The sequence below is a fragment of the Oryctolagus cuniculus genome, chromosome 6 (assembly GCF_051225735.1).
Source record: "Oryctolagus cuniculus isolate XC-2025 breed Fujian yellow rabbit chromosome 6, ASM5122573v1, whole genome shotgun sequence".
NCBI classification, from domain to species: domain Eukaryota; kingdom Metazoa; phylum Chordata; class Mammalia; order Lagomorpha; family Leporidae; genus Oryctolagus; species Oryctolagus cuniculus.
In genome coordinates, this window is record NC_142872.1 from 31,153,756 (window position 1) to 31,169,194 (window position 15,439).

General features: G+C 54.0%; 1 long non-coding RNA gene across 3 annotated transcripts in view; it reads left to right on the forward strand.

The window, feature by feature from the left end:
• The first annotated feature begins 2,129 nt into the window (after positions 1–2,129).
• Positions 2,130–15,439, forward strand: part of LOC138850171 (uncharacterized) — a 304,111-nt gene continuing 290,801 nt past the window's right edge. For 2 of the 3 annotated variants that reach the window (XR_016236249.1, XR_016236250.1), the window contains exon 1: positions 4,063–4,182. This is a non-coding gene — a long non-coding RNA (uncharacterized LOC138850171). Of the gene's footprint in view, positions 2,285–4,062; positions 4,183–15,439 lie in introns of those variants that run through there. The other variant, XR_016236248.1, reaches the window with a different exon arrangement.

Sequence of the window (15,439 nt, forward strand, 5' to 3'; positions counted from 1 at the left end):
GCTCCCGCCTGGGACACCTGTATCCCATGTTGGAGTTGCCTGGTGGGTGTCCTGGGTGCTTCCCTTCGGATCCAGCTCCCTGCTAATGCGCCTGGGAAAGCAGTGGAAGATGGCCCAAATGCTTGGGTCCCTGCCATACAGGAGGTGGAGACCTGGATGGAGTTCCTGGTTCCTGGCTTCAGCATGGCCAAGTCCTGGCTGTTGCAGCCATTTGGGGAATGAACCAGGGGATTCCCAGAAGGTCTCTCTCTGTCTCTCCCTCTTTCTCTGTCACTCTGCCTTTGAATAAATAAATAACTCTTAAGAAAAAAAAAAAAAAAGGGAAAGAAGTTGCCAGGAGTTGCACGTGCCAAAGAATGTACTGCCTGTGTCTGGGAGTGGCTCAGGGGAGGATGGGCCAGGGTGAGCTCTGGCGCCTCCTGCCCCTCCTTAGCTTCAGGCAACCAGGAGCAGCTCGGTGGTCCTTGGCAGAGTGAGGACTGAAAATCATAACTGATTCGTAGATAAGATTAGATCAGAACATACAGCAGGTAGCAGGCTCCTTAGTAAGAAGTAGTTCTCTTTAATCTTGTTCATTTCCGGTCCATTCTTCACTCAAAGTAGTTTTTCCTGATATTGTTATGATCACATCATTTATGTAATTTTATTTCATACTCGTTTGGCGGAACATTGTATGCTGAGCATTTTCCGTGTTATTCTTAGTTCCTCATTAACATGTATCTTTGTGGCTGCGTAATAATCCAGTCGAATGGTGTATCATAGTTCGGTAAACCATTTCTTCGCTGTTGGTTGTAGGCATTATTCCAGGTTTTCATTGTTCCAGATAATCCTAGGCCTGAACACCATTATGTGGAAATGTTACCAGCAACTTCTCCTGTCCCCTTCTCCCAACTGTTAAATTACAGAAAAAAAATTCCTAGAAAGGGGATTACCAAGTTAAATGGTGTGAACACTTATCCTGATTTGTGACCCATCCGGCCAGACTGGTTCCTGTCAGGTCTGCCCCCGTTCACACGTTCAGGGCAGTGGCTGTGGGATCTGGAGTTTAATCTGCAGTGCAGCTCAGCGGGCGCTGGATAGAGTTGGAGGCACACAGCCAGATCCGGGCTGCTGTTGGGTTCGCCTAGCAGCCCTTGGAAGGGGCAGTGTGAGGAGGCTGTCCCGCAGGGCAGCAGCGCCCCGATGCCCATGAGCCTCGTACCGTCTCCTGATGACAAGGGGTCCCTGTGCTCACAGTGGCACAGTCCATGAGCCTGGAACTCCATCCCTGTCTCCCACGTGGGTGGCAGGAGCCCAAGGACTCGGGCCATCTCCTGCTGTTTGCCCAGGCGCATTAGCAGGCAGCTGGGTTGCAAGTGGCGTAGCTGGGACTTGAACCCCAGCAACTGAATGAGTGATGCCATCGTTTCAAGTGGTGGTTTAACCTGACGTGCCAGAAGGCTGGCCCCATTTCATGCTCTGTGATCTAGACAACAAGCTTGCTCTTTGGGGATCACAAATTCACAGATTAAGAGTGAGTTTGCAAGTCCTAGTGTCACTCTGATTGGATCAGCACCCCAACCCTCCTACTTGTTAGCTGTGTGATCATGGCGCTCAGTTTCCCAATCTGGGCGATTTTGTAGACATAAAAAATGCTTAACATGTACTTGCAGGGCAATATGATTCCTAACCTTTTTAAGGTTATCTTACCCTCTTCTTAAATGAATGCTTGGGACTGAAAGAAACCCGTTGACCTTCTAGATTTTTCACCTTCCTCCCCTCTAAAACCCAACAAGGGGAGAGGGGCGAGGAGACCACAGCAGGAAGCCCTCCTATGTGTCATCAGGCTGCCTTCCAAAACACCTGCCCCTCCTGAAGCCAGGGGTGTTCAAGGGAGGAGGCGGGGCCGTCTGTGGGTGACAACGAGTGACAGGACTTGGTGAAGCTGTCCAAGGGGGAGAGAACAGGACTGTGGGTTTGCTTTTCCTTTAATTGTTTGGTAACCTCCCCTCCCCGCAAGCCTCCAGCTCATTCCACCTACGACTTCAGGGAATACACTGGCTGCCAGGAATAAGACCCACCTGGGGTGGGAGTTGAGGCTAATTAGTGCCTCCCAGGGAGCAAAGGCAAGGACGTTCTGTGTCTTCCAGATTCCTAGGGCGTGAATGACAGGAGCTGGCCTTGGGGTGAAGGCTGTTGGAGTCAGCTCTTTCCAGTCCTGGCCGGTTTTCTGCTAAGAAGGCTTCTTTCTGGGCGCAGCAGGAAGAAGAGTCCCACGGACCTCCGTGCAAGAGCACCTGGCCAGGTACCTCTCGGCTCCCCTGGGTCTCTGTGTGTGATGTCCCCAGAGACAGGCTGAGGTGGGGAAAGTGGCCAGGCTCAGCCTGCAGGCCCGCTGCTTCCTCTTGCAGCTCTTTCAAAGAACTCCTAAATGGGATTAGCATTTCAGCAAACACTGGGGAGGTTTGCTTTCTTTCCTCCAAGGGGCCCAGGGGGCTGAGGCAGAGCCTTCATCTGTTGACTTTTCTTTTGTGAGCAAACCTACCTGGGCTGTTTCTGCACCCAGCTGCCGCCCTGGCCCCAGGCTGCACCCTCCCCCACGTTGCACCCTCCCCCACGCTTCCCAGCAGGCCCCAGTTTACCACCACAGCCCTGGCCCAGCTGTCTTCTGGGGTCAGCTGGGCCCTTGTGCCCTTCCTGTGCACCCCTTCCTGGGGTCAGGCTCAGGGGGCTCATTGCTGACCGGCAGCGGCCTTGAAAGTCTGCCTGGTAGGAGAAGTGAGCTGGGAGTGGCCAGCCCTGGTCACTGCAGCTGCCTCCAGCAGGGCAGCCCACACAGGTGCCCCCTCCCCCACACATCAGTGGAGAGGGCCAGGAGGATGGGAGCAGAGCTTGACTTATTAGGAACACACAGAGCTGACGCTCAGCCCCACCAGGTGTCTCCTCCATGCCCCCTTGGTTAAGCCACCACATGCAAAACCTGCATCCCATGTGGGTGCTGGTTCGAGCCCCCGCTGCTCCACTTCTGATCCAGCTCTCTGCTATGGCCTGGGAATGCAGCAGAGGATGGCCCAAGTGCTTGGGCCCCTGCACCCACACTGGCTCCAGCCTGGCCCAGCCCTGGCTGTTGTGGCCATTTGGGGAGTGAAGCAGCTGATGGAAGATCTCTGTTTCTGTCTCTGCTTCTCTTCTTTCAAGTAAATAAGTCATCTTTTAAGAAAACGATTTGAAAGACATAGAGAGAATGCCACAGTATCTGTGGTTGTGCTAGGGCTGGACCCAGCAGCCTGGAACACAGTCCAGGTCCCTCACATGGTTGGCAGGGACCTGGCTTCTTGAGCCATCACTGTTGCCTCCCAGGGTGTGCAGAGATAGGAAGCTGGAGTTGGGAGCCAGGATTTGGACCAGGCACTCTGACAGGGACATGGCAGTCTTAACTGGGAGGCTAAATGGCTGTTCCTCTTCCCCTTTCTTAATTCAGCCCCTGCTGAAGGCCTGGCACTGTGTGTGTGTGTGTGTGTGTGTGTGTGCTGAAGGCCTGGCACTGTGTGTGTGTGTGTTTGGGGGTGCAGTCATGCAAGCAGCTGTGGGCAGGGAAGGAAGCCTAAGAAGACAGAGGGGGCTGTGGTGCCGCAGGCCAGGGCGGGCCTCAAGGCGTCTTTCTGCGTGTTAGCATACTCATCAGCTATCTAACAAATGAAAAGCACGTGTCAGACCCCTCGGACAGCAGCCCCTGAGCCGCACAATCCCTGCTCCCTGCAGTGCGGGGTTGAGGTTGGAAGACTCAAAGATGACTTTCAGGTGGATGTCTTTGGAGAACGTGGCAGGTCAGCAGAGACCAACGCGCAAGTGCAGGTGGCTGGAGAAATGTCTGCCGAGTGCCCCTGTGTGAGCAGTTGTGGAAGCTGGATCTAGCAGAGAACACACAAAGCTGCTGCCTTTGTCAAACTTGGAATCCAAGGGATGGAGACAGATGGACAGAAATGGGGAGGGTGGTCCCACAGCGCTTGGCGGAGCCCCTAAGCTAAGGGTAGGGCAGACTCCCCAGCTGCACCCAGAAATGGAAATCACACAACCGGGAAAACCTGTTGCACCACCGCGGTCCCTCACAGACAGCAGCAGTACTCAGCTTCCCACCGTCCCGCCCGCGGCTGCTCTCTTGCAGTGTGTTCGCTAAATCCGACTCTGCTCCGGACTGCTCCCGTGAGTTCTGTCACCGTGTGCGTGTGATGCCAGCCTGGATCAGCCCCTTCCTGCACGAGAAAGTGCATGAGGTGTCAGGTGGCAGTGAAGACACACGATTCCTGCCCTTGTTAAGATGGCCAGGACGTCTTTATTCAGGATGATTGCAGGAGCAGTCAACTTCTTAGCAATAGGGGAGACAGTCAGTGCATCTCTGAATGAGACTGGGCTGGGGTTTTTAATCAGCCAGGGTCACTTTCAGGTCACTGAAAGGAGGCACCAAGGGAAGGGGATTCTTGCTGGAGAGAGAGAGAGAGAGAGTGTGTGTCAGTGTCAGTTTTGCGTCCACTGGTTCGCTCCCCAATTGGCCGCAATGGCCGGACCTGGAGCTGCACTGATCCGAAGCCAGGAGCTTTTTCTGGGTCTCTCACATGGGTGCAGGGGCCCAAGTACTTGGGCCATCTTCTACTGCTTTCCCAGGCCACAGCAGAGAGCTGGATCAGAAGTGGAGCAGCTAGGACTCATATGGGATGTTGGCACTGCAGGCGGCGGCTTTACCTGCTACCCCACAGCGCCGGCCCTTGTAGGGTGCTTTCTAATAGAAGGCATTAGCGAGGTCTCTGGGGGCGGAGGACTGGGCCCTGGGAGACAGATCTGTGTGTGTGTGTTCCAGGTAGAGGCCGCTCCGGAGCCAAGGCCGGGAGGGCCGTGATTGGTGTTTGGAGCGGTGGGAGTAGGAGGTCGTTTGCGGGGGATGTGGGGAAGAAGGAAGGTCGGTGGATTATGCAGGGCGCTGCAGGATGTGAGGAGGAGTGAGTGGGCGGTGGGGGGGAGGATGATAAGAGCTTGAAGTCAAAGAGGGCCTTGCCCATCTGGAGGACCCCAGGGGACTCTGGTTGCAGGGGCAGAGGAAGGAGCAGGTGCCAAGGAACCTGCGAGGGAGGGGCATGGGGAGAAAGAGCCAAAAGGAGGGGCTGGCATGCAGGTCCTTTTCCATCTTTTCAGGCAGAGTTTCTCAATCATTTTAATGAGAGCCTCGGTCCTTGCGTAAAAACCCAGCAATAAAGGGAGGAATGCTTTTCCGCTGAACTCCGAGGGGAAGGGAGGGTGGGGTGGAATGAAGCTTGGCTGGCCGCCCTTCCTATAAATATCAGCCTCCCAGCCCTGGAAGCACAGCGGTGAGGCTGCTGCGAGCCACCAGGGACGTCCTTCCTGTGCACACCCACGTGACGGGCCAGGATGCAGGGTGGCGGGAGGCGCACGGCCAGAAGCTGCCATCCTGAGCCCACTCTTGCTACGCTTGGGGGCAGCCTCACCTCTTCTGGGGACCCCAGGCAGCTCCCTGGTGTGTCTTCAGCTAAGAGATCTGCAGGAGTCCTTGGCCTGGCCTGGGAGGAATGATCTTTTGTGCGGCGTTGGGGGCGGGCGGGGGAGGGGGGGGCCGGGGGTGGGTTTGCAGGGGAGGTCAGCTCCTGCCCGGGGCTGCCCTGGTCCTTGCTGCCACTCCTGTGATTTTGGGGGAGGGGGAAGTGGAGTTAAGGGGCCCTTGTAGTTTGGCACCACGTGGGTTACAGAGCAGATGGAAACCCACCCGGTAAGCAGGCGTTCTTCTCTGCACGTGAGATCCTGCTGGGTGCTGGAACAGGAAGGAATATGCTTTTGGTTTTCTGGACATGACATCCTGTGAGGGGAAGATTCTGAGCAGATGGGGGCGGGGCCTTACTGGGTTCTTGTTTCTCCACACCTCCCCCCTCCCACCACCATGCACGTCTTCTTATTTTCCTGCCCAGTGAAGTTAACCTAAAGGAAAAGAAAGTCCTGTAGTAAGGTACCAGAGGTCAGGGAGAAAACTCCCTAGGGTTCCAGAAAGAGTCAGAGAGTCCACTCCTGCTGCTGCTGCTTTTTTTGCTTCTTTTTAAAAGATTTATTAATTTGTTTTAAAGTCAGTGTTACAGAGAGAAAGATCTTCCATCTGCTGGTTCACTCCCCAAGTGGCCACGATGGCCAGGGCTGAGCCAGGCCAAAGCCAGGAGCTTCATCCAGGTCTCCCACATGGGTGCAGGGTCCCAAGCACTTGGGCCATCTTCTGATGCTTTCCCCAGGCACATTATCAGGGAGTAGGATTGGAAGTGGAGCAGCTGGGACTCGAACTGGCGCCCACAACGCCAACTCCGTGAGTCCACTTTGTGAAAAGGCTGCTTCTTGGTGCAACAGCAGGTGATGCACTTGACATTTCCTCTTAGGTTGGGCAGCCGTTGTGGTGGCAGCTGCATTGAGGATGAGGGGAGATATGGCATCCCCCGCAGATGGAGAGGGAGGCTCCCTCACCAGTGACAGGTAAGGGATCTGTCTCTGATCCTGGGTGCACCGTGTGGGACAAGCAAGAACACTGGGACTAGCGTCTGCACGGTGTTGACGCTGGCGTCTCTTCTCGGGTTGGGGGTGTGGGAGAATACCATAAATGTGACGTACAGTGGGCTGTGATGAACCTGATTGGCCACGGCGGTGCCCATGTTGGAGCTGTGTCCATGGCATGGCTGGAGACAGCTGGATGAGCTACTGGGCACATCCTTCCTGTTCTGACGTCCAGGAGTGTGATGTGCACTCCCGCATCACAGCCGCCGAGGGTGCCCAGGGCAGCGGTCCCCTCCCCCTGCACCTGGAAGAAGGCTCTGGCTATGGTGTCACGTGGCCATTGGAGGTGGCGTGGCCCATCTGATGGCCTGTGGGCCTGTCACACAGGTTTCGTATGAGAAGAGCTTCTGGGTCCTTCGGCTGTGCTGCCTTGGTCTGTGGGTGGTTGCGGAGGGGTTTTCTTCTTCCTCCTTTGGAGATGCGAGGCTCTGCAGTGTGGCCGAGGAGACGGACGCCAGCATCTTGGGCCTATTTGGCTCATGCTGCCTGGCTCTGGCTGTTTGAGAGGCATGTTCTGGAGACTGGGTTTGCATGGACAGCAGCAGTGAACTCAGTGGGGACAGCAAAGTCCTAGGGCACCGGGTGAGAGCTGTGCTGGGGAGATGAACCTGACCCTGACCTCCTCGTCCTGTGCGTTGTGTGCTTCTGCAGCCAGGAAGGCGCTGGAGTATCACTTGATCAGAGTGCCTGGCTGCAGTGGTCTCTCCACCTGGACTTGGGCTCCTGAGTTGACCAACTAGCCAGGGGAGCCCAACGCTGCACAGTGAGAGTACCGGGTTCGTGAGAATCCCATGGTGCTCCGTGGGCCGCCGTACAGGGAAGAGCACCATCGTTGTGAGAGAAGCTTCTGTCCTGGGCCCCGCAGTGAGGACGGCAGGCGAGGGAAGCAAGCACAGGTCCTGCTCCCACAGAAGCCAAGTGCAAATAGAGAGCATCTCACTGGCAGTGGAATCACCAGGTCAGGCAAGGCTGCAAGGTGTGATCAGTTAATTCAGCAGATGTGTGTTGAACGTTCTGGGTTTGCCAATCCTCCTGGACACAGCAAAGAATGGGCCTGCAGTCCAGTGGGGTGGACCATGTTGAAGACAGGCCCTGGGGCTGTGTACTGGGAGGAACGCTGGGGCCGAAGACCCAAGAGTGGCCTTGGCCCTGGCTGTGGGGAGTGGGAGGGTGTTCTCAGAGGGCATGAGGAAATGCATCTGCCAGTAGAAAGCGCTAGCATTGATAGAGGGTTGGCTCTTAGTTGGCTGGGTGTGGATGTTTGTGGTCCTGGCGTAATTGTCCTCTGCACCAGCTTTTACTCTGCCAGGTGCTTGGTATGGATGGTGACTTCTGTGGCATTTGAACCACGTGCCCGGCCCTGCCCCTAGAGTTCCATCATTGTAACAGTGCTGGCTCAGGCAAAGTTCCCAGCTCAGCGGAGTTCATCTCGCTCAGTCCTCCTGCCGGTCTTGGGCTGGGGAGTGTTTATTTGTGAAGAATGCTTTGGTCTGCAAGGAAGAGAAACTTTATCAAACAATGACTTTAGGCAGAAAAGTTTTTTTTTTTTTTTTAATTTTAAAAACTTTGAAATTCAAAGTTACCAGAGAGAGGGAGATACTCAGAGAGAGAAGTCTTCCATCCGCTGGTTCATGCCCCAAATGGTCACAACAGCCAGGGCTGGGCCAGCCTGAAGCCAGGAGCTTCTTCCAGGTCTCCCATGTGGGTGCAGCAGCCCAAGCACTTGGGCCATCTTCTACTGCTTTCCCAGGCACATTAGCAGGAAGCTGTATCAGAGGCGGCAGTTCAACCCATTGTGCCACAGCTCTGCCCCCTCTCCTATATCTATTTTTAAAATAAATCTTGTTGTATTATATATTTAAGGTTTATCAGATGATGTCATGAGATATGTTTTAGATGGTGAAATGGTTACTACAGAGAAGCAAATGAAAATATCCATTGTCTCACGTTTGCCTATTTTTTGTTTCTGTGGTAAGTGCAGCTAAAATCTACTTATTTAGCAGGAATCCCAAATACTACCATTTTCTTACTGTAGTCCTGTGTTGTATATGAGATCTCTCAACCTGTTCATCCTATTTACCTGCTATTTTCTATCCTCTGAGCTGTGGCTCCCATCCCCCCCCCCCCCCCCCCCCGGAAACCACTGCTTTATTCTCTTTGTGTATTTGACTTTTTTTTTCTTTGACAGAAAGAGTTAGACAGTGAGAGAGAGAGAGAGAGAGAGAGAGAGAGAGAGAGAGAGAGAAGGTCTTCCTTTTTCCGTCGGTTCACCACCCAAATGGCTGCTACGGCTGGCGCTGCTCCGATCCGAAGCCAGGAACCAGGTGCTTATCCTGGTCTCCCATGCAGGTGCAGGACCCAAGGACTCAGGCCATCCTCCACTGCACTCCCGGGCTATAGCAGAGAGCTGGCCTGGAAGAGGAGCAACCGGGACAGAACCGGCGCCCCAACCGGGACTAGAACCCGGAGTGCCAGTGCCGCAGGCGGATGATTAGCCTATTGAGCCACGGCGCCAGCCGTATTTGACTTTTTAAAAGACTTCACATTTGGGCTAGCGCGGTGGCGTAGTGGGTAACACCACAGCCTGCAGTGCCAGTATCCCATATGAGTGTCAGTTTGAGACCTGGGTGCTCCACTTCCAATGCAGCTCTCTGCTGTGGCCTGGGAAAGCAGTGGAAGATGGCCCGAGTCCTTGGGCCCCTGCACCCACATGGGAGGCCCAGAGGAAACTCCAGGCTCCTGGTTTTGTATCAGCCCAGCTTTCTTTCTTTCTGCCTCTGCCTCTGTGTAACCCTGCCTTTGAAATAAATAAATAAATAAATATTTAAAAAAAAAATCACATGGGAGACCCAGAAGAAAATCCTGGCTCCTGGCTTCCGCCTGGCCCAGCCCTAGTCCTTAGGGCCATTAGGGGAATGAGCCAGCAGATGGAAGCTCGCTCTCTGTCTTTTATCTCTTCAAGTCTTTCTTTTGCTCTTTCAAATAAGTAAATACATAAATCTTTAAAAAAAGGCAAAATTTATAACTAATATCAATGTTTAGTCAAAATTATTTAAAGGCTAAAAACTCATTTAGTATTTTGAAAATTAAATCTTTTTAAAAATATTTATTTATTTGTATTTCAGAGTTACAGAGATAGAGTGTGAGACAGAGAGAGATGCATTTCATCCACTGGTTCACTCCCCAGACAACTTCAGCAGGACTGGGCTAGATCGAAGCCAGGAGTCAGGAGCTTCATCCAGGTATCCCATGTGGGTAACAGGGGCCCAAACACTTAGGCAAGCTAATTTTTTTTTTAAGATTTATTTATTTGAAAGGCAGAGATCTAGAGAGAGAGGGAGAGACAGGGAGGGTGCTCGTTTTGGCAGCACATATACTAAAAAAATTGGAGAGACAGGGAGGGAGGGAGTGAGAGGGTGAGCTTCCGTTCTCGGGTTCACGTACTTGGGGCATCTTCTGCTGCTTTCCCAGGTGCATTAGCAGGAGCTGCATAGCAAGTGGAGCAGTCAAGACTTGAACCAGTGCCATGTGGGATGCTGGCATCGGCAGGCAGTGGTTTAGCCTATTGCACCACAATGCTGACCCCTAAATCTTAGTTTTATTGTGATAATATATATCTGTAACTTGATTGTTCAATGTCCAGTGAATTACCAAAGTGAAGAACTGTTACGCATCATGTGAGTTACATTTCACATGTATTTCCTTTGCGTACGTGAGCTGTACGTCTGCACCCGTGACATGGATATGCAGTGTGATAAAGCAGTGCAAAATGTTACTCAGCTACCGTGTGAGCTGATGCTAGTTCAGCAGCACTGGCGGTGAGTGCCCCTGGGACTGTGAACGGGAGCGGAGGCAAGACAGTGGGTACCTGGTGCTCCTGGGCTTCTGTGCTTCATTTTGCGGTTCAGGGTTGCATCTGTGCTGAGAGGAAGGCTTTGGAGCCTCTTGCTCTTTGCTCGCAGGGCTGTGTCTCCCATCCTCCCCGCCCCATGGCAGCTCTGGGCTCTGGGCTTGGCAGCAGCACAAGCCACAGAGCTTCTCATTTGGATGCAGCTGGCTTTTGTTTGAGGACACAGGGCAAGAGGCGTGAAGTGTTCTCTGGGGCCCAAGTGTGTGTTTGTCCCAAGAGCAGATTTTGAGGGTTTGGGGTCATGCTGTGTGACTTTGAGTGACAGGAGTGCCCGGGCGTGCCGTGACTTGGATGTGTGTTTGTGACTGGTGGGACTCTCCAATGCTCAGGCTCTGGTGCAGGGGGCCTTTTGTGCCTGGTTCTTAGGGCAGTGCTGTGCTTTCCAGAAACCCACAGTGGACGTCCTGTTTGGTTTTGCTGGGTAGAATTAACCACTGGCACGGAGAAGGTAGGTTCCTGGAACTCATTTATGCCAGGCCGGATTCAATCCCTGGACTGAGCCCAAGGCCCCTGAATAAAACTGGGGTTCTGTTCCCGAGGAAGAAGGGGGAACGGGCTGGGGCTGTGGTGTAGCTGGTGAAGCCACTGTCTGTGACACCAGCATCCTGTATGAGTGCCTGCTCCACTTCCAGTGCGGCTCCCTGCTAATGACCTGGGCAAAGCAGCAGCAGTTGGTGCGAGTGCTTCTGGCTCCTGCCCCACCCAGCCCTGGCTGCTGTAGGTATCACAGGAGTGAACCAGGGGGTGGAAGATCTCTCTCTGTCTCTCCCTCTCTCTGTGTAACTCTTTCAAATAAATAAATAAACCTTACAAAAAGAAGGGAAAGTAGTCAGGTAGTCTCAATCCATGAAATGTCAACCATTAGTCCCATTTTTCTGGCGAGGAGTTGAGGCTTAGGAAGGTTAAAAATCATACACCTAGGAAGTGATGGAACTGTGGCTTGAACCCTGGCAGCCCAGCTGTAGGATCTTTGTCTTCCCACCATGCTTTGCTTCCCATGACAGGTGAGAAGGAGTGAGGGAGTCAAGAGGGAAGAAGAGAGAATTCCAGGCAGGTGGAACAGCGTATGCAGAAGCCTGGGGGAGTGAGATGGGGCATGATGCAGCTGAGGGTGGCAAGATGCTGGGGGAATCTTGAGCCTATTCCGTGAGAGGGAGCAGTGGGGGCTGCCAGGTGGAGGTGGGGGGGGGCGAGACTGGAAGTAGGCACAGGTTAGGAGCCTGTTGGAAGGTTCTAGAAGGGAGGAGCCAGGGTCACGTGAAGTAGGGGAAGCAGGAGGACAGGTAAACAATTGAGAGATTTAGTGAGCAGAAGAGGAAGGGAGAGCCCAGGAAGCTCCTGGGTTGATGGCTTGGAAATGAATTTATTCTATTTTTTTAAAAAAGATTTTATTTTTGTTTATTTGAAAGGCAGAATTACAGACAGAAAGGGTGAGACAGAGAGAGAGAGAGAGTAAGAGAGAAAGAGATCTTTCATCTGTTGATTCACTCTCCAAATGGCTGTAACAGCCGGTACTGGGCCAGGCCAAAGCTAGGAGCCTGGAACATCTTCCAGATCTCCCATGTGGGCGACAGGGGCCTAGGCACTTGGGCCATTCTCTGCTGCTTTCCCATGCGCATTAGCAGGGAGCTGGATCAGAAGTGGAGCAGCCAGGACTCGAACTGGTGCCCGTATGGGATGCCGGCGTCTCAGGTGGAGGCTTGATCTTCATTGCAGCACCGATCCCAGAAATGAATTTAGTAAGAAAACAGAGAAGGTAGAGCCAGGCAAGGGGTAAGAGAGAAGGAGCCCTCTTGTTCTCACCCCTGAGTCTGATTTGGGACATGTTGAGCTCAAGGTCAGGTGTGGAAATGTTCAAGTGTGGGTGACAGAGGTGGTGTCAGATTTCCTGAGGGTCTGAGGCTCAGGGCAGGTGTCTGGGCAGGACAGAGGCATGGGCTGCAGCAGCTGGGTCCCTGGGCTCCGCTGTGGGCCAGTGAGTGTGTCCATGTGCCAGGGTCCAGGGCAGGGGCTTGCACCCTCGTAGGGAAGGTGCAGCGGCCCACGGAGGAAAAGAAGAAACCGGGAGGACTTGGTGCCACTAAAGCCGTGGCAAGAGCGTTTCAGGGAGGGAGGGTGGGTGCTGTGGTGCAGCCAGTTAAGCTGCCACTGGGCTGCCTGCGGCCCATGTGAGAATGACTGGGATCCAGTCTCACCTTTGTTTCTTCTTCTTCTTCCTCTTCCTCTTCCCCCCCCCCCTCTCTTTTTTTATTTGACAGAGTCATAGACAGTGAGAGAGACAGACAGATCTTCCTTCCATTGGTTCACACCCCCCCCCCCCCAAATGGCTGAAGCCAGGAGCCAAGTGCTTCCTCCTGGTCTCCCATGTGGGTGCAGGGGCCCAAGCACTTAGGCCATCCTCCACTGCCTTCCTGGGCCACAGCAGAGAGCTGGACTGGAAGAGGAGCAGCCGGGACTAGAATCCGGCGCCCATATGGGATGCTGGCGCTGCAGGCGGAGGATTAGCCAAGTGAGCCACGGCGCCGGCCTCTCGCCTTTGCTTCTCATTCATCCTCCTGCTGATGGCCCTGGGAGGCAGCAGAGGACAGCTGAAATGCTGCCCCTGCATGGGAGATCCAGGTGGAGTGCCTGGCTTCAACCTGGTCCAGCCCCAGCTGTTGTGGCCATTTAGAGATACCTATTTATCTGTTTCTCTCCTGCCTTTCAAATAAATAAACAAACTTATAAATAAAGATATATTTATTTATTTGCGAGGCAAAGTTACAGACAGAGGGAGTGACAGAGCGGTCTTCCATCTGGTGGTTCACTCCCCATATGGCCAACCAGTTGGAGCTGCGCTGACCCGAAGCTGGGAGCCAGGAGCTTCTTCCAGGTCTCCCATGGGGGTGCAGAGGCCCAAGTGCTTGGACCATCTTCCACTGCTTTTCCAGGTGCATTAGGAGGGAGCTGGGCTTCAACCAGCATCCATTTGGGACGCCAGAGCCAAAGGCAGAGGCTTGACTCCTATGCTACAGCACCGGCCCCATTTTTTTTTTTTTTTTTTTTAAGATGAGGGAAAGTTGAGTCCTGCAAAGTGAGTAACTTGGATGACTAAAACAAATCATTGATGATCATATGGAGCATGCCATGGGGTGTGGCGGGTGAGAAAGCAGAGGGAATGTGGCCACCAGATTGAATTGCGAGAGTGTGAAGAAGAGTGATGCTGGCTGTCGGGGTGTGTGGGGATCCAGGCTTTAGAGAGATGGGGGTGACCACGCATGTTTAGTTGCTGGTGACAGGTACTTCTGGTAGGTTAGAAGTTGAAGAAAATGTAGAGAAGTGTGTGATGAATAATGCAGGCAGAGAGCTGCGTGTCATGGCATAGCTGGTTGGGCCGCTGCTTGGGATGCCTGTGTCTCCTATGGGAGTGCCTGGGGTCGAGTCCCACCTCTGCTTGTGGTCTAACTCCTTCTTAATGTGCTTGGGAGGCAGCAGATGGTGGCCCAGGTACTTGGGTTCCTGCCACCATGTGGAAGGCCCAGATAGAATTCCTGCCCTCTGACTTCAGCCTGGCCCACCTTGGCTGCTGTGGGCATTTGGGCAGTGCACCGGTAGGTGGAAGATCTCTTTCTCTGTCTCTCCCTTTCTCTCTGTCACTCTGCCTTTCAGATGATGAATAAAAAGAAGGGGGGGGGGGGGTGAGATCCAGGGCTCAGAAGGACTGGGGACTTCAGTTAGCACAGGCTGGGGAGAGTACGTGGAACTGGAAGGTGGGGGACTTCCCTTCAGATGACTAGCTGGGTCTGCAGAGGAGCTGGAAGGCAGAGCGCGGTAGGGCGGAGGAGCCGGGCTGGTTTAGAGGGTGTGCACCTGAGCAGCTCACAGGTCCCCCCACCTGGAAAGGTTTCACGCTTTGTGCCGTGCTCTATTATGGCTGGCTCATTTTCATGTTTGTAGTATAAGTATATCCTGTGCAAAATATCTGGGATATACTTACATTACTCATTGAATATCTGAAATTCGACTGAGTATTCTGCTTTCTCTGCCCACCCCAGCTGGGCCCTGCCGGTTCCATAGCTGGTGCTGCTGGGGGACAGGAAGCAAAGTGTGCCACAGGCCCGGGAGTCTCCTCTGGGGAGTATCTGAGGACGGGGAGGTGGTCAGTGTGGAGACCGGGTTTATTGTGGCTCTAATCCATGTGGCCATGAAATGGTTCCCCGCCAGTGTGGACGAGGCAGACAGCTTGGGCTATCTGGGTTGTCCCCAGTGTTTCAAAACAAAACAAAAGAACTCCAGGTCAGTGACGTTGAGCCGAGTTTAGTTGGGCAAAGAAGGAGGCCCTCAGAACCGAAACAGGTTCCGAGAGACTCCCCTCTGCTTGGTGGTCAGGCGGCATTTTCTGGACAGCAAATGGGAATGGTCCAGGGAGGCGGAAGTGAGGACAGAGACAGCTGGAACGTGCTTGGCACTGGTGGTCGCCTTGGCTGCAGCCCAGCCGTTTGCTGCAGGAGCCGAGTGCAGGGTCGGGCTTTCTGTGCGTCGCTGTGCTAAGCGAGGCTGCAGTGTGGAGGCTTCCCCAGGCCACATTCACTTCAGCCCCAGGTGTGTCTTGTGTGAAGCCCAAAGCCCTGTCCTTGGTTTCCAGGTGGCCCCCTGCCCCCCACCCTTGCTCAGCTCCCAGCAGCCCTCTGTCCTGCTTCTCTGCTTTCTCCTGCCGCCATCAACTTCCTGCTGGCTGAGGCCTTGGGGCCTGTCCTTGGTGGTCCCTCCCTCTGGCAGGCGCCTCCTTTGGTGTCCCCCAGGCTCATGCTGCCCGCTTTATGACCACCAGTGCCTCCCGCGCCATCACATGGCCTGCTCTAGTTTCCTCCCTGTCACTTCCTGCCTCCTGACGCGTGAGTACACTGATGTTCTTCCTGCATGGGGTCACAGCACCCGCACGGTGAGGGCCTTGTCTTGCTCCCTGCTGGAACG